The sequence below is a fragment of the Schistocerca serialis genome, chromosome 3, assembly GCF_023864345.2.
Source record: "Schistocerca serialis cubense isolate TAMUIC-IGC-003099 chromosome 3, iqSchSeri2.2, whole genome shotgun sequence".
Taxonomy (NCBI): Eukaryota; Metazoa; Arthropoda; class Insecta; order Orthoptera; family Acrididae; genus Schistocerca; species Schistocerca serialis.
In genome coordinates this window covers 295403711-295423676 of record NC_064640.1, presented here as the reverse complement: position 1 = coordinate 295423676, position 19966 = coordinate 295403711, and positions in this window count along the sequence as shown.

The window sequence follows — 19966 nt, the reverse complement described above, 5'->3', positions numbered from 1 at the left end:
GATGTTCTCTTCTATTGAAATTTTTTTGCAAGCTGAAGGGACCTGAAAATGTTGCCTGTTGTCACATTCCTTCCTTAGTTTAGAAATGGCTTCAATAATATTTTCACCAGGTCAGTAACAGCAGAGGCAGTGAAATTGTTCCATATTTCAGAAATAAAAGTGAACTTGTCAGCAGGGATGCACTAAGCTTGGGATGACTTCATATCAAATCTGAAAAGCTTGCAGAATTTGTCTATTGTCACTTTTCCCTGATAAAATGAGGCCACCAAGAATTTGATCCAAGGTCACTGAACAAAATGCCTTCAGCACAAAAAGCACCTCTGGCATACATGATACCAATCATTGACTCCAATACCTCTAACATTATGTTTCTTATTTCATTCTGAGCATATGGTTCTGGCTATATTTTTATGATACACAGCACAGCTCATCAGAATCAAGTTGGAAGGCACTAATGACTGAGTCATGAAATTAAGTCAAGAGAATGTGATGTCTTTATACAAATGTGATGTCTTTGCACAAAAACAGTCCTTAGACAGTGCAAAACCGAAAGAGGTGTGAGAACAGTGTAAATTTTGTGGGCAAGAACTGCTATGAATCACTAACTGTAACAAACTATAAAAACACAACAAATGAACAAAGTGCTCTAAAACCATCAGGAAATAATGAGGACAGTAACTCCTTGGAATAAGTAATGGAAACTGCAAGAAAGTGGTAAGCCAAAAAAAGTGCAAAAGGAGTGCAGAGTTAGTGGGCAACTGCTATAGTGTAAAAAGAGAACTGAACATGCTAAAATTTCCACATCACAGTTTGACTCATTCCAAAAAACACACAGATAAGAACTCAAATGTGAATGTGGTCAATAAAAATGTGCTGACCTTAAGTTATGCCAAAGAGTTGAGTGATACACTCTCAGCAATGTTGCCACATGGCTTATAATGAAGACGTGCAGACACACCATGACACTACTTCTGTTCCCCAATCTCAATCTAACCTACAACCAGACCTACAAAGGAAAGTAATCATCCTTGGTGACAGCCACAGTAGTGGCATTTCTCCCCACATAGTTGAAACATTTGATATGAATGCAGCAATGTCCACCAAGCCTGGTGCATCATTTACAGAAATTATCAAACTTAAAAATCCATCAGAAGTAGGTGAGCTGTCTTCCAATGATTTTGTTGTGCTCATTGGAGACTCGAATGGTGTTTATAAGAATGAAACGTCCACAGTCACCTAGGAATTTAAGACATGTTTGGGTCTGCTGACATCTATCAACATCTTAGTTTTCAACATTATACAGTGCAATGATCTGCTGTAGTGGTCCTGTGTTAACCAAGAAATAACTGCAGCAAATGAACAAGAGTTAGAAAATATATGTAAACACTTCAGGAACATCACTATGATAAATGTAAATGGAACTGGGCACAGACTTCACTCTCACCATGGCTTATATTTAAATGGACTGGGTAAACATTTAGTAATCAGGAAAGTGCTTTGTATAACACTAAACAAGCCTCACATACTAAATGCACAGAAAATAATGTTATGATGGGATCAGCACTCTCACAGTTCTTCTTCAGTTTAAGTATGGAGACTGACTGTGTTGGGTAAAGTACAAAGTGAAGTACAGTACATTCACATTGGACAGACCTCCCCCTATCTTGTAATAACTTTATTGTATTTTTGCAAATTAACATCAGATCTTTAAAAAATAAGGTAGGTGATCTTAGTGTTCTACTAGAAGAAAGCAAAAATTCTATTCCATGTATTAATGAACACTGCCTACATGAGAATCAACTATATCTGTATAAGCCATCAGGCTATTTTTTAGTATCAGGTTTCTGTAGAAGTGTGAACAGTTATGAAGGTAATTTGATATACATCAGCAATGATCTTTCACCAAAATGCACTAATGTTGACATCAATAATCTCTGTATTGAAAGTATATTTGAGGCAGCAGCTATATTATTCAAAGGTCTGAAACTAATTGTAATATCTGTATACTGTACCCCTGACAGCAACATTAAGGCTTTCACAGAAGTACCAGGTAGAACCATTTCCAACTTGTAAAAATACAATCAACATAAAATTTTAATCTTTGGGGCTATTAACATTAACATGAAGGTCACAACAACAAACACTTACACTTGATTAATGTCCCTAGGTCACACAATATGTTTTGTGCAAATAACAAGCCAACAAGACAACTATCATGTCTGGACAATGTTATAACAAATGTAGAAAGAAATATGTATGAAACAGGGCTTTTAATACCATATGTCTGTCAGATCCTGAAAAGATGTGGTTAACATTACTGACCAAAAAATCCCACAGAGCAATATTAACACCCCACATGTATTATAATTGTTATCAATGCTTTCAGATCACATGTGTATGTGATAGAATGGTTCAACTTCCTGTCTCAATTTGCAAATGGTGATGAAACTTTTCAAAACTTTGTCACTCTTGTTTCTAATATGTTTAATAAGTGCTATCCTAAAGTATTAATAAGATACAAGGGGTAACCAAGCAAAAGTAATCATAGAAGTTTACATCACTGGCTCACGCCTGACCTCAAAAAATTAAGAACACAGGTTTTGATTCTCTATAACATATCAAAGAACAGTCAAGAAGATAGACTTCAGTACCTTCAACCAAAGGAAAGGTACAAATCAGAAAGTATAAAACAGAAATGAATGACAAATAATAACTATATTCAGCAATCACAAAAGAAATACAAGGCTGCTTGGAGAACCATCAAAGCAGAACTGGACAATACTAATAGAGCCACTTGTGACACTATCAATATCAAACCTGATGAAAGGAACAACTTTTTTATTAATTCTGGTAACAAAGGACACCAAACTCAACAAAATGATGACTGTAAATCAGGCATTAATAAACAAAGTTATTCATATTGCACAACAAACCTGCAACAACCTCATTCAAGTGGGCTTAAATTGCTGTCACTGATGCTTCAGCAGCTATAGCAAATTCAGCAGTTCAAACGCAGAATACTTGTATGGTCTGTCAGATTTTGTTACTAAAAAGATAGTAGACATCATACAGGGTGATTATAATTAAAGCTAAAATTTCAAAGCGCTGTAGAAATAACATCACTGGTCAGAATGACGTCAAATTGCAATGGAATATTATCAGAGAAGGGAGAAAACGTATGACAGAAGAAAAGTAAATAGTTACAAAATGTAGCAATAGATGGTGCTGTAAGCCTCATAGTTTAATAGTGGTCGACTACAAGTGAGAATGAATCCTACAACAATGCCTAAGGCATACATTTGATGTTCAACAAACTGTATTACTCAGTGTGCATGGATGTACAGGTGTGATACTGTTACTTATGTAAGCCCATTCACCACAGCAAGGTCATATCACATTGGATGGGAAAAATCAGTTTTTAATTGTCATGAGGCCAAAAACCACATAAAAAGCATCAGTATTTAATTGTTCTGAGGCCAAAAACTGCATAAAATGCATAAATCAAAAACAGATTGGATTATTAATTTCTGTGTGACTGGTGCAAAACATGTTCAGTATGCTGTCCACTGTTTTCTGCTACAAGTTGAAATCAAGAAACAGCATGTTCCACAACTGACCGAAGTGTTTCCAGGATATCATTCAGAATGTGTTGTGCAATGTGTGCCTTCAATGCAGCTAAGTTTGCAATCAGAACACTGACCACAGCATCTTTCAGATAGCCCCACAGCCAGAAGTCACATGGATTAAGGTCAGGTGATCGGGATGGCCAGGCTGTAGGGAAATTGCGGCTGATAATTCTAGCATTTCCGAAATGGCGTGTCAGCAGCTGCTTAATTGGATCTGCAATGTGCAGAGGTGTGCCATCTTGCATAAAAATGATCCACATCCATGCTGCTGGAAAGCTGGAATGACATGGTTGCATAAAACACACTCACAGCGCTTGCCAGTGACGGCACAGGTAATGGGACCAGAAGCACCTGTCTCTTCGAAAATATATGACCCTATGATAAACGATGCCATAAACCTGTACCACACAGTGACCTTTTCAGGATGAAGTGGTACTGGTTGATTTGTGTGTGGATTTTCTATTGTCCGTATTTGACAATTCTGTGTATTGACATATCCTGTCAGATGGAAGTGGGCTTTATCTGTGCACAAAATCTACCACAGCCAAACATTGTCCACTTCCACATGAGCAATAAATTCTAAAGCAAAAGGTCTCTCTTGCTGGCAGGTCAACAGGAAGCAACTTGTGCACAGGGGTAATCTAGAATGGATAGCAAAGAAGGATGTTTCATAGGATTTTATGCACCGTGCTCACGGATATGTCCAATGTCCGGGCAACTCTCCATGCACTAAAGGTCTGCAAACCACCACTTCCACCACTTGTCTCCTCCAGCATTTCTGTGGCCACTGCTTCCACTGACATTGAATCAATTTGTTTCCTCCCTCTACCAGGTTGCACATAAAAAGAACCATCTTTTCGAGTTTCTGTGTCATTTTCTCCAGACCCATGGTAGTCATCGGACCAATGCCTTCTTTCAAACCCTTCAGTGTCCGTACCTTCTGCAGAGCAACGTGTACACAGTCATCATTCTTGTAATACAGCTTTACCAGCAGAGTGTGATCCTTCATTGAGACAGTCATGGTGAACGTCACAGATATGAAAGCAGGAAAAGATATGCATCCGACATGTTTATACCAACTTCAATGGGTCGTGTGCTTGACAGGTGTTTTCATTTATGTATTCTGACACATACAGCGCCATCTATTGATCCATTTTCACACTATTTCGGTCTTCTGCATATGTTTTGCCCCTTCTCTAATAGTATTCCATTGCAATTTGATGTCATTCTGATCAGTGGTATTATTTATACAGTGTTTTGAAAGTTTAACTTTAATTATAATCATGCTGTACTACAGTAGAGTCTCGATACTTTGAGTCTCGATAGTGCGAGTTTCCAATAATCTGAGCCTCTTTTTTTCATCATCATTTAAGACTGATTATGCCTTTCAGCATTCAGTCTGGAGCATAGTCCCCCTTATAAAATTCCTCCATGATCCCCTATTCAGTGCTAACATTGGTGCCTCTTCTGATGTTAAGCCTATTACTTCAAAATCATTCTTAACCGAATCCAGGTACCTTCTCCTTGGTCCACCCCGACTCCTCCTACCCTCTACTGCTGAACCCATGAGTCTCTTGGGTAACCTTGCTTCTCCCATGTGTGTAACATGAGCTCACCATGTAAGCCTGTTCGCCCTGACTGCTACATCTATAGAGTTCATTCAAAGTCTTTATTTGATTTCCTCATTGTGGACACACTCCTGCCATTGTTCCCATCTACTAGTACCTGCAATCATCCTAGCTACTTTCATATCCGTAACCTCGACCTTATTGATAAGGTAACCTGAATCCACCCAGCTTTCGCTCCCATACAACAAAGTTGGTCGAAAGATTGAACGCTGCACAGATAACTTAGTCTTGATACTGACTTCCTTCTTGCAGAAGAGGGTAGATCATAGCTGAGTGCTCACTACATTAGCTTTGCTACACCTCACTTTCAGTTCTTTCACTATGTTGCCATCCTGTGAGAATATGCATCCTAAGTACTTGAAACCGTCCACCTGTTCTAACTTCGTTCCTCCTATTTGGCTCTAAATCCGTTTATATCTCTTTCCCACTGACATTACTTTCGTTTTGGAGATGATAATCTTCATACCATAGTCCTTACATTTCTGATCTAGCTCTGAAATATTACTTTGCAAACTTTCAAATGAATCTTCCATCACAACTAAGTCATCCGCATATGCAAGACTGCTTATTTTGTGTTCACATATCTTAATTTCACCCAGCCAGTCTATTGTTTTCAACATGTGATCCATAAATAATATGAACAACAGTGGAGACAGATTGCAGCCTTGTCTTACCCCTGAAACTACTCTGAACCATGAACTCAATTTACCATCAACTCTAACTGCTGCCTGACTATCTATGTAAAGACCTTTAATTGCTTGCAAAAGTTTGCCTCCTATTCCATAATCTTGTAGAACAGACAATAACTTCCTCCTAGGAACCCAGTCATATGCCTTTTCTAGATCTATAAAGCATAGATACAATTTCCTGTTCCACTCGTAACACTTCTCCATTATTTGCCGTAAGCTAAAGATCTGGTCCTGACAACCTCTAAGAGGCCTAAACCCACACTGATTTTCATCCAATTTGTCCTCAACTAATACTCGCACTTTCCTTTCAACAATACCTGAGAAGATTTTTCCCACCTCACTGATTAAAGAGATACCTCTGTAGTTGTTACAATCTTTTCTGTTTCCATGTTTATAGATTGGTGTGATTACTGCTTTCGTCCAGTCTGATGGATCCTGTCCTGACTCCCACGCCATTTCAGTTATCCTGTGTAGCCATTTAAAACCTGACATTCCACTGTATTTGATGAGTTCCGATTTAATTTCATCCACCCCAGCCGCTTTATTGCACTGCAATCTACTGACCATTTTCTCCACTTACTCAAATGTGATCCTATTTCCATCATCACTCCTATCCCATTGTACACATTTGAAACATTACTGATCGTATTTTCACCTACATTGAGCAACTCTTCAAAATATTCCCTCCATCTGCCCAAGGCATCAACAGGATTCACCAGCAGTTTCCCTGATCTGTCCAAAAAATGTGTCATTTCCTTCTTACCTCCTTTCAAAGACTGCTAATTACACTCCAGAATGGTTTTCCAGCAGCTTGACCCAAAGTCTCCAATTTGTTTCCAAAGTCTTCTCATGATTTCTTCTTGGACGCTGCAGTTATCTATTTGGCTATGTTTCTTTCTTCAACATAACTTTCTCTGTCTACCTGAGTTCTAGTATGTAGCCATTTTTGATACGACTTCTTTTTCCTGCCTTGACTGTGTCATTCCACCAAGCTGTTTGCTTCATCCTACCTTTACACACTGTTGCTCCAAGACATTCTTTAGCCACTTCTAGTACTGTGTCCCTGTACCTTGTCCATTCCTTTTCCAGTGACTGTAATTGACTACATTCAACTAACTGGTACCTTTCTGAGATCACTGTTATATACTTGTGCCTGATTTCCTTATCCTTAAGTTTCTCCACTCTTATCCTCCTACATATGGACCTGACCTCCTGCACTTTTGGCCTCACAATACCAATTTCACAGCAGATTAAATAGTGATCAATGTCATCAAAGAATCCCCTGAATACACATGTGTCCTGCACAGCCTTCCTGAATTCCTGATCTGTTATTATATAGTCAATGACAGATCTGGTTCCCCTGCCTTCCCAAGTATACCGGTGAATGTTCTTATGTTTAAAAAAGGAGTTTGTGATTACTAAGCCCATACTGGCACAGAAATCCAAGAGTTGTTTTCTGTTCCTGTTGGCCTGCATATCCTCTCCAAATTTGCCCATAACCTTTTCATACCCTTCTGTTCAATTTCCAATCCTGGCATTAAAATCACCCATGAGCAGAACACTGTCCTTGTCCTTTACTCTAACAACTACATCACTGAGTGCGTCATAAAAACTATCCATCTTATCTTGATATGTCCCTTCACAATGCGAATATACTGACACAATCCTAATTTTCTTGCTAGACACTGTCAAATCTATCCACATCAGTTGTTCATTTACATACCTTATTGCCACTATGCTGGGATCCATTTCTTTCCTGATGTAAAGCCCTACACCCCATTGTGCTATTCCTGCTTTGACTCCTGACAGGTAGACCTTGTATTCTCCCACTTCCTCTTCTTTCTCACCCCTTACCCGAATGTCACTAACAGCTAAAACGTCCAACCCCATCTTGCTTGCAGCCTCTGCCAGCTCTACCTTCTTCCCAGTGTAGCCCCCAGTGATATTAATAGCTCCCCATCTCGTTACCATTCGTTTGCCGAGTCGTATCTTAGGAGTCCCTGGTTTGTCAATTAGAGGTGGGACTCCATCACCTCCAAAGATCCGAGGCATTTTGCTCTGATTGTTGCCAGCATCATATTTAAAGTACCAGGGAAGCAGGTTGCTAGCCTTACTTGCCCCGGATCGCATTGAGTTTCACCCCTAATGGTTGAGGGACTAACCGGTGTTTTTTTTTTTTTTTTTAAAGGTTGTAACGATCTACTTTATTTTTTTTACTGACACGATAAATAATGAAAACATCATTGCAGAAGATAGATAGGGAGAGTACAGCTCAGTGACAAAGCAGACAAAAATGCAATCAACACCGACGATTAGCTCGCTGCCCTGTTGCACGAACATCTGTTGTCAGTATGGCATGAAATACCTCGATTGCTGCCGGCTGTTATTGATCAAAACTGGTGAGTTCATACGCTGCTGGAGTTCCCAGTAACTGTACTGTACAGTGTTGTGTGTTGTTTTGTTTGTTGACTGTGTGTTCCATTGTACACCTTACAAAGATGAGTGCTGTAACAAAAAAGAGGAAATTTGTGCCTTTGCATCTAAAATTAGAAGCACTAAGACGACTTGACAAAGGAGAAACAATAAAAAAACTTGCTCTCGAATATGGTGTCGGTGAAGTTACTGTTGGTGACTTGCGAAGAAACCGACTTAAATTGGAACAGTTTTCTTCACAGAAATGCTCACATGAATCTCTCAGTCGAAGAAGTATAAAGAAGTCAGACTTCGAAAAAACAAGTGAGGCATTGTTCATGTGGTTTACCTAACAGAGACAGAAGGATGCTCCAATTTCTGGTCCAGTCTTGCAAGAAAATGCTTTGTTTTTCAGAAACCAGCTGCAGGAAGGAGATGACAATTTCGCCACTAGTGTGGGCTGGCTCGACAAGTGGAAGAAGAGGTACGGAGTGTGTCAACCAGACATATGTGGAGAAAAACTCTCTGGTGATGCTCAGGCCATTTCAAAATTTATCGTCGAGTTTAAAAAATTCATAACTGACAAAAATTTGTCTAAGGAACAAATATATAACTGTGACGAAACTGAGCTAAATTTTAAAATGTTGCCAGTGAGAACACTTGCTTCTTGTGAAGAAAAAAGTGCTCCTGGGCACAAAAAAAGCAAAGAGTGGCTCACAGTTATGGCAGCTTCAAATGCAACTGGAAACCACAAACTAAAACTAGTTGTGATTGGGAAGTCTGAAAAGCCAAGAGCATTCAAGAATGTATCCATCTCAGCTCTTCTGGTTATCTATACACATCAGAATAATGCCTGGATGAATCAGGAAATCTTCAAGAACTGATTTTTAACTCATTTGTACCTGACTGCAAGAATTTTTTAAAAGAAAGGGGACTGCCATGCAAAGCAATTTTGCTCATGGATAATGCGTCCTCACATCCAAGTGCAGTAGAACTGCAGTGCGATGGTATCCGCACCTTGTTTTTCCCACCAAACATTACCTGTCTCATTCAGCCCATGGATCAGGGCGTTCTGGAATGCCTAAAAAAAAGTATCGATGGCGATTGCTACAGTCAATCCTGCATTCTGAAGACAATGAAAGCATTGTAGGAGCTTTGAAGAAAGTGACTTTGAAGGATGTCATGTACTGGATTAGCGAATCTTGGAGCAAAATAAAGTCAGACACAATTTCTAAGTCATGGAGGAAAATTCTACAGGAAAGTATGCCAGACACAGAAACTGAAGATTTAGCAGATGAGGACAATCAACCATTGTGTAATTTAATCAAAAGATTTCCAGGGTGTGAAGAGGCAGAAGAGGTGGAAGTAGGCGAGTGGTTAAATTCGGACGAACAGTTGGAAGTGACAGACTCTTCTGTAATTGACATGGTTAACATTCCATCGCAGTGTGAGAGCGATGAGGACGACGAGGCAGAGGCTGCACCAAAGATGAGTCACACTGATGGCTACGCTGCTCTTGAGGCTGCCATATGCTAGGTGGAACAACAGCCTGAGGTGACACCAACTGATCTACTGCTCCTGAGATGGCGGTGTGACAATGCCGCGATGAAGCGTTGCAGCTTCACCAAACAAAAGACACTTCACTATTACTTGTCTAAATAAATAATTATTGTTATTCTGCCAATGCAAATGCATGTGTAAATACTTTTATTTTAATAAAGTTCATATTTTGACCTGTATTACAATATCATAATATTTCTATTTCCCATTTAAATTTCGATAGTCTGAGTTTTTGATAGTTCGAGGTGGTTCCAGTCCTGTTTACCTCGAACTATCAAGACTCTACTGTATAACCACATTGTGTACTAGTAAACTGGATTTTTATGAGTTGTTCTTTTTCAGCCTGCTCAAAGATACCAATAGTTATCCCTCTACATAAAAAGGGAGATAAGTCATGCACTGATAACTAACATCCTATTTCTCTTGTATGAACACTTTCAAAAGTAGTAGAACAGTGCACGAACCAACAAATTTACAAACATTTCACCTACAACAGAACACTGACAAACACTCAGTATAGTGTCAAGGAAAATTCATCTACACTGAAGGCTGTTGAAAATGTTATTTTGACAATGCTCAGTACCTTTGAAGCAAAATGATCAGTTGATGCTCTGCTGATTTACCTAAGAAAGACATTCGACTCTGTGAGTCACTGGTTTCTCCGATAGATAAACTGAGGTGCTATGGCATCCGAGATATAGTACTCAACATTATACAATTGTATCTTGACAATAGGAAGCAGAAGGTACACTTTAATGGTATGACCTCTGGATTCTTAGATGTTTCAAGAGACATGCCTCAAAGTTCTGTAGTAAGACGCTTATTGTTTATAATCTATATTAATGACCTACCAAATATCATGCCATGTAACTCTATTCTGTATGCTGATGATACCACTTTCATTGCAACTGGAAATGTCATAGAGGATCAAGAGGAACAAAACGAAGCCAACCTAAGAATTTCTAGTAACTGGTTTAAAAACAATTACTTGTAAATCAAAATAAAACTGAAAATTTAATTTTTAATTTGTGCATTACCAACACTGACTGTATGTTGGTTGAAGTTCTTGGTTCTTTGGTTTCAAAATTAACTTTGAACCTCCACACAGATTCTATATGCACTAAAGTATCAAGAGTCATACAGCTGTTACATAAACTTAAGAGCATGTATGAGTGAAAACATGATGCTCAGCTCCTATTGTGCATTTTTTCATAGCCACATAACATACTGTATACTGCTTTGGGGCAGCTCCAGTGGGTCAAACTGGTATTTTATTTAGTAGAAGAAGGCTATCATATGTGTAGTGGGTATTTTCAAAAACAGTGTATCTTGTAGGCCACTTTTCAAGAAACTGGGTGTCATGACAGTCCCATCACTATTAATATTCAGTTACATAGTCTACACAAAATAAAACCAAGAGAATTACAGATTAAGACCATCATTTCACTATCGCAATACAAGACACAAAGGTGAGACTGGCGAACCCTTTACAAGGCTAAGCAAGACTCACAACAGCTACACATACCTTGGAGTAAAACAGTTCAATGCACTGCCACCAGAAGCACACAATGTCTCATTAAAAACCATTAGAAATGTTCTACAAAACTGGCTTAAAGAGAAAGAGTAAAACAGTTCAATTCACTGCCACTCGAAGCACACAATGTCTCATTAAAAACCATTAGAAATGTTCTACAAAACTGACTTAAAGAGAAAGCTTTGAATGCCACAGAGGAATTTTTTGATTGTGCAAAGGAAGATCTAAATTTTTAACTTATACTCATTGTATGTTTGTATGCAAATCTACATGATTTAACTACACTCCTGGAAATGGAAAAAATAACACATTGACACCGGTGTGTCAGACCCACCATACTTGCTCCGGACACTGCGAGAGGGCTGTACAAGCAATGATCACACGCACGGCACAGCGGACTCACCAGGAACCGCGGTGTTGGCCGTCGAATGGCGCTAGCTGCGCAGCATTTGTGCACCGCCGCCGTCAGTGTCAGCCAGTTTGCCGTGGCATACGGAGCTCCATCGCAGTCTTTAACACTGGTAGCATGCCGCGACAGCGTGGACGTGAACCGTATGTGCAGTTGACGGACTTTGAGCGAGGGCGTATAGTGGGCATGCGGGAGGCCGGGTGGACGTACCGCCGAATTGCTCAACACGTGGGGCGTGAGGTCTCCACAGTACATCCATGTTGTCGCCAGTGGTCGGCGGAAGGTGCACGTGCCCGTCGACCTGGGACCGGACCACAGCGACGCACGGATGCACGCCAAGACTGTAGGATCCTACGCAGTGCCGTAGGGGACCGCACCGCCACTTCCCAGCAAATTAGGGACACTGTTGCTCCTGGGGTATCGGCGAGGACCATTCGCAACCGTCTCCATGAACCTGGGCTACGGTCCCGCACACCGTTAGGCCGTCTTCCTCTCACGCCCCAACATCGTGCAGCCCGCCTCCAGTGGTGTCGCGACAGGCATGAATGGAGGGACGATTGGAGACGTGTCGTCTTCAGCGATGAGAGTCGCTTCTGCCTTGGTGCCAATGATGGTCGTATGCGTGTTTGGCGCCGTGCAGGTGAGCGCCACAATCAGGACTGCATACGACCGAGGCACACAGGGCCAACACCCGGCATCATGGTGTGGGGAGCGATCTCCTACACTGGCCGTACACCACTGGTGATCGTCGAGGGGACACTGAATAGTGCACGGTACATCCAAACCGTCATCGAACCCATCGTTCTACCATTCCTAGACCGGCAAGGGAACTTGCTGTTCCAACAGGACAATGCACGTCCGCATGTATCCCGTGCCACCCAACGTGCTCTAGAAGGTGTAAGTCAACTACCCTGGCCAGCAAGATCTCCGGATCTGTCCCCCATTGAGCATGTTTGGGACTGGATGAAGCGTCGTCTCACGCGGTCTGCACGTCCAGCACGAACGCTGGTCCAACTGAGGCACCAGGTGGAAATGGCATGGCAAGCCATTCCACAGGACTACATCCAGCATCTCTATGATCGTCTCCATGGGAGAATAGCAACCTGCATTGCTGCGAAAGGTGGATATACACTGTACTAGTGCCGACATTGTGCATGCTCTGTTGCCTGTGTCTATGTGCCTGTGGTTCTGTCAGTGTGATCATGTGATGTATCTGATCCCAGGAATGTGTCAATAAAGTTTCCCCTTCCTGGGACAATGAATTCACGGTGTTCTTATTTCAATTTCCAGGAGTGTATTTCTGTATTATTATATGTACTTTTATGTATTATTCAATTTGTACAAACTAGTAGCATCAATAGCATGTAAAATGCTTGAAGATGAAATAAATAAGTAAATAAACCCACTCAGTAGCAGAAATATGCAGTGCCCCACACCCCCTTCCCCCTCACTCCTTCAGGGCACTCAAAGCAGGCCGCCTCCCAGGGAATAACATGTTAGCTATTTTCCACTCTGTTTCATCTGTAGGTACCATCTTCACTGTCTTCACTAATGCACTCCTGAGAGTGTTGTGGAAAGAATTGAGATGGAATACATCTACTGATGATAACTCCTCCTCAGTCTTGTTACGTTCATTGTTTGTTGATTCTGTCAGATATCACCATCTGAGCCTGATAAATCATTTTCTGATACAGTATATGAGTTCTCCAGAATACGTAAAATCTCTTCTTTAGTAAGACCACACTGATGCAGCATAGCTGAAATTGCCTGTTACAGACCAAAAAACACTGTCTAACTAAGGAGACGAGTAACAACAGTAACACGTAAAATACAACTGAAAAGCTGTTACAATGTCCATCTTGGAAATTGTTCTGACAATGCTTCCTATACAAAGATCTTCAGTAGAACATTTAATTACATTAAATTTTTTGCCATTCATGTCTATAACCCACATATCACTCCAAATCTGAGCACTCAGCTATGGTGAGAGATAAGCAGATACACTCAGAGAGAGAAAAAAAAAAGATGCACCATGAAGGAATTATCTGAATTGGATAGAGGGCGGTGGATGTGATGCACATGTACAGACAAACAGATGATTACAATTACAGAAAAACTGGATGATTTATTCCAGAGAAAGAACTTCACAAATCGAGCAAGCCAGTAACAGGTATGTCTTCAAATGAGTACGCCAAAGGAGATTTGTGACTAGGAAAGGCAAAATGATGACATCTTCTGATACTCATTAGTCACTACATCTGTTACAGGAGTTAATTACAATAAAACTAATTCAGTGCTAGTTCTACTTTTCTCTCAGCTGCCTAATGTAATTTTAGTCTTGTGGTGTGCATTAAGTAGTGTCGTCATCTGCATGACACGAAACTGGAGTAGTTGCTACATGGGAAGGTAAATCATTAATCGCAACAAGGAAAAGAAATGGACAAAGGACCAAGCCCTGCAGCACACCAGTCTGAACTTACTTTAGTAAAGAGCACCTATTTGTAATTGAGACTGAGAACTGTATCCTGTCTCTTAAATAGGACTTGATTACAGATAAAGATGGGTTGGGCAAGTAAAAAATATCAGTTATGCAAGTTGGAAGTTACAGGGTATACAGTCAAAGACCAAGATCACAAGGTATGACAGATACCACACTTATTTTCAACGGCAGTTAGCACCTAGTTAACAACTTCAGTGAAAGAAATAGTTTACTCCTTATGTACAGGTTTAAGGGCATTGACAACATTGTCATGAACAAATATCGTATGTATACAGTGTAGAAAATGCCTCCACAAGCAGTGAATTACTAGCATGGTTTCACTAAGAGTGAACTGCAGTACTGCCCACTGGACCATTAACATGCAGCAAAAAGTGAAAGGAATGTAAGTAGGCAACTCTAAGTGATGCCGTACACTACTAAGGTAGTAACATAGCAGGCAACTAATGTCATGACAAATTATAGCAAGTTTAAAAAATTATAAATATAATGCATATAATACAAATGCATTTACATAACAACAAAAACAATCAATTATTGACAAAATTATTTAATTGATAGATAAAAGGTCTACTCACCAAGTGGCAGCAGAACACACACATAAAACACTGTTGCGATTGGCAAGCTTCCGTAGCCAGTGGCTCCTTCTTCAGGCAGAAGGGCTGCAGGGCAGAAGCGTGAAGGTAAAGGACTGGAGATGTCTAGGAAAAGGGGTAGATTTTGGGAAAGTCATCCAGAACCGTGGGTCAGGGGAGATTTCTAGAATTGGGGGTTGGGGGAGACTTACTGCACAGGATGAGAAGGAAAGAACAATCAGTCTTTCCTTCTCATCCCGTAAGGTAAGTCTCCCCTGACCCGCCGTTGTGGGTGACTTTCCTGAAATCTACCCCTTTTCCTAGACCTTTCCAGTCCTTCTCCTTCACCCTTCTTCCTTCCCCTTCAACACTTCTGCCTGAAGAGGGACCCACTGGCTCCAAAAGCTTGTCAATCACAACACTGTGTGTTCTGCCATTGCTTGGTGAGCAGACTTTTTATCTATCCAATTAAATAAATGCATTTATATGTAGCATATAAAACATTAATGAAAACAAAAACAATTTTAAAAAATTTCTTTGCCATAGTTGTCAGGCCTGGTTGTATAAAAACTAGGTTCTTTATGGGAGAAATATTTTAAATCAGAATTCAAGGATGAAAAAAGAAAAGAAAACAGCTACCACATATGCTATGATTGTTCAGAGTATTGGCAACACCTTACTTGGATTCAACTTCATTTTAAACTTGATGTGCATCGTATGGCGTCAATTCATAAGACAGAAGGCTAGAAGAGGAGAACAACTTACTGTCACTTAATGCAATAATTTCCACACAGTTAACCAAGCTCATTATTACACAAAATACTACTCTGTCCAAAATATTTATGCAGCTCTGTTAACAGTGTCACTTGGTTTGGTTTAATGATTTGGTATGATACTCTTATTTTCACTGATCTAAAATTATATTCTGGCCAATTGTGTTACATTGAATACGTGCAAAAGTAGCAAAATTCAGAAAAAAATTGGATTTGAGAGACAGACAGTTATAAATTCTTGTCCCATGGCCATTTTGTCCTCTTTTAAAAAAGGTTTTACGAAGTCTGTTTCATTCAAGCAGCCAGTTATAAATCTTTATCACAGGGTCATTTTTCCCACTTCTAGAATGAGTTTTACATAGTTCTTCAGTATCCCAGAGCAGTCAGTTGAGTAGTTGGTCTTTTTTGAATGTTTACTCGAACACTGTTTCCCAGTGTTCACCCCACTACTCAGTTATCAGAAGTTTGTACAACCTCTACTGTAATAGCAAACTGAAAAGCTGAGATGATCTAAATAGAATTTAAAATTTTACCCTAATATTAGAGTCATCTGGAGTCATTCTATCAATAAGATATGGAGTGATATGTGAGTTATAGATGTGAATGGCAACTAATTTTATGTATATAAGAGTACTGATGAAGATCTGTGCATGGAAAGCATGGTCGGGCGGTTCTTGGCACTTCAGTCTGGAGCCGCGCAACTGCTATGGTTGCAGGTTCAAATCCTGCCTTGGGCATGGATGTGTGTGATGTTCTTAGGTTAGTTAGGTTTAAGTAGTTCTAAGTTCTAGGGGACTGATGACCTCCGCTGTTAAGTCCCATAGTGCTCAGAGCCATTTTTTTTGGAAAGCGTGAATAAATATTGCTGTGAGCTCTAGTGCATGCAGTGTGGCATAGTGGTTAGTGTCACTGGCTGGCTTGTTGCGGGTCACCAGCTCAAACATGGCCACCAGCAGTTATTTGTTTGTTTAGTATTTATCATTTGCAGAATGCTGTGGAATATCAGTTGTTTGCTGGAATATTCTATGTTTGTATAAATAGCTCACTCTCTGTGCTCTGTGTTGGTGTTCATAATAAACATGTTTTCAGTGCTGTATGTTGTAATTTATTGATGACCCTACTTTTGGATTTGAACCTGAATGTGTTTATGATAGAACACTGTTTGGTGGAAATGTTGGGTATTTCAAAAGCTGTCACTTACACAGACAGTAACCAGAATACAAGCAGTACAATATTTCCACGGTCTGTATAGTCAGGAGACCAATGGATTCCAAGCCAGCAGTAAGTCAGCTGCAAAACATGTCAGTCAGTGTTCTCTGGAGACACTGGATCTGATGAAATGGCTGAAAGGTTTCGATCGAGTCATCAGATACAACAGGTGGGATGACATGATGTGTTTGGCAAACGTATACTTTTACTTATCAGTGCAGCCCAGCAGTCATTTGAGAATAATGAATAGAAGCTCAATACCTGGGATAAATTCCAGGCCGAACTGAATAAAACGTTCGGTGACAATCAGTAACAAGTTTGCTTAGTGGAAAGTCCACTTAATGGAAGAACAATTGAAGAACAGGGCCAGCATAGTAGGGAAATGACACAGACCTACATACACATGCTTTGGCCGTATGCCTATGAATTCAGACATGACAAGCTGACAAAATCTCACATTTTATGAAGGGAATTTCAGAAGACATGTATCAAGTTTTTCTAATGAAGTATGTCGCAATACAGGAGTTCGTCAAGTGGTGCCAGTGCATTGATGAAATGCTGCAGAAAAGAATCAAATGAAATAAATATGACCAACACCTGAATGTTGGCTCCATGGCAGTTGTAGAAAACCACCACAATCTCACCTCTCTTATACAAAAGGTAGTGAGAGAAGAGATACAGCATTAAATGTAATCATAACTGTCGAACCAATTAAGCAAGATGTGGCAGCTGTGAATGTTGACTCAACTTGTCAGGAGATAACAGAAAATGTTGAAGAAGAGGTGTATTGCTCTTTAACACCAATCTCAACCACCAGCCAAATGCACCAGGAAGAATGGAATTGGTCAACTTGGACACTTGCCGCAGCCATCAAACAACAACCCAGCACCTCAACAATGCATGTGCAACCAACTCCTACGCCAAGTATAACACTCCACAAAAGAACACACAGTTGGAGGGAAGAATACAACACATCAGTGCATTTCTGCTGTGAAAACCCTGGGCATGCTGTACACTATCACTGAGAAAGGAGGTGAATTTTTGATGACTACTATACCATCAGATGTCAACCATCACAAAATATCTATTATAGTAACAATATCATTCTTGAATTGGACTTCTTACACGCATCACTAGCTGTCAAAGAGTGAGGAAGATCAGTGCTCCAGATTGGTGAAGCTGTTCCAAAAAACACGTATAACAAAGATTCCTCTGTGTGGTTGTTTGCTGTTGAAGATGTTGTTATCCTACCATCATCAACCAAATGATTTCCAGTCATCAATCATGATGCTCAGTTAAATTATAAAGCTTTGTTGACTGCAAAAAGCTAGCCAGGCTCACAAACGAAATCTACAAGCCAGCAGTGATCATAAGCATTGCAAGTGGTCAAGAAGAGCTATGAATCACTAATTGTCATGAGCAGCCACAAGTCATCCTTAAAAGTAAGTGTGTGGTGACAGCTGAACCAGTGCAGGAAGGGCAGTTTAGTGTCAACAACTAAGAATCATGCTCGACCACCACTCCAGACAACTCAGGGGAGGAAGCTACAATCGAACTGCCAATAGAACCTGGCCTGACCAAGGAACACTATTAGTGAGTGACAGCCATTATGCACCTGGTTTCAGGTGCTGTCAAATTCGGTGGGGAAAAGGCAGAACAAGCAGCCCATGATGAAACATTGTATCAACACTGGGGATCATATACCAATTAGCCACCCCTCATATAGCATTTTGGTGGCTGGACATCATATAATCCAGGAGGAAGTGGAGAAGATGCTGCAAGACGATATCATTAGACCTTTAGAGAGTCCTTTGTCCTCTCCTATCATCAACCCACATCATGAGGAAGGACTGGACATCGTGTTTCTGCATTGAATACTGATGACTGAACAAAATCACAAAAGAAAAATGTCTATCCATTGCCAAGCATTGTGCACACCCAAAGCCTGCTTGAAAGGGGCGATGCATTTCTCAGCCATGGACATGCAGAAGCTACTGGCAAATTGAGGTTGATGAGCTTGACCAGAAATACGCAGCCTTAATAACTCCCGACAGCCTCTATGGCTTTAGAGTATGCCGTTTGGACTGTGTAACACTCAAGCTACATTTTTAATATATGATGGACTACCTGTTTTGATATCTTAAATCAATGATAGATGCCATTTGTCATTTTTTCAGACATTTAGAGAACATCTAAGCCATCTGACAACCCTGTAGAAGTGTGTTCAGACTGCAGGCTTCCTCCTGAACCTGAAAAAATGCCTCTTCACCACCAAAGAAATAAAAATCTGAAGCATGTAGAAAATGGCAAAGGAGACCATCCCAACCCAGAGAAAATAAAGAGCAGTCACAGATTTTCTGACTCCTCAGCACATTTGTGATGTGAGAAGATTTTTCAGAATGTGCTCATACAACCATCAATTCATAAAGGGCTTCTATACCAAGGCACATCCCTTGGGAGAACTACTGCAAGGAGATGCCATATTTTTCTGGGATGAGATGCAAGAAAGATCTTTCCTTGTCTTTAAAGAGGTGCTAACATTTTCTACAGGCCTAGCACTGTATTACAAGAATCCCAAGACACACTTTCACACCAATGCTAGTGACTATAGGATAGGTACAGTTCTTCTGAAAATGGAGGAAGGCACTGAAAAGGTGATAGCTTATGCTTGCAGAGTACTCTACAAGTCCAAGTTGAACTACTTTACAACTGAGAAAGAGTGCCTTGCAATTGTTTGAGCCATGCATTTATTTCCCAAACTGTTCACCATTGTGACAAGCACATTCTCTATGCATGCTGACTGGCATGAAGGATCCATCAGATGGACTGGATCTGTGTAAAAGGGGAGCTTTCCACATGGGCCTCCAACTGTTCAACAATATTCCCACTAGTATTAAGTCCATCGAAGACAACATAAAATTTAGCAAAGCCGTGAAGTCATATTCGTTGTGTCACTGTTTTTACTCTGTAAATGAATACTTAGAACAGTAATCTTGTTATTTGTGTTAAATTGAAAACATTGAGCAATATAATACATTAGGATACTACAGGCCT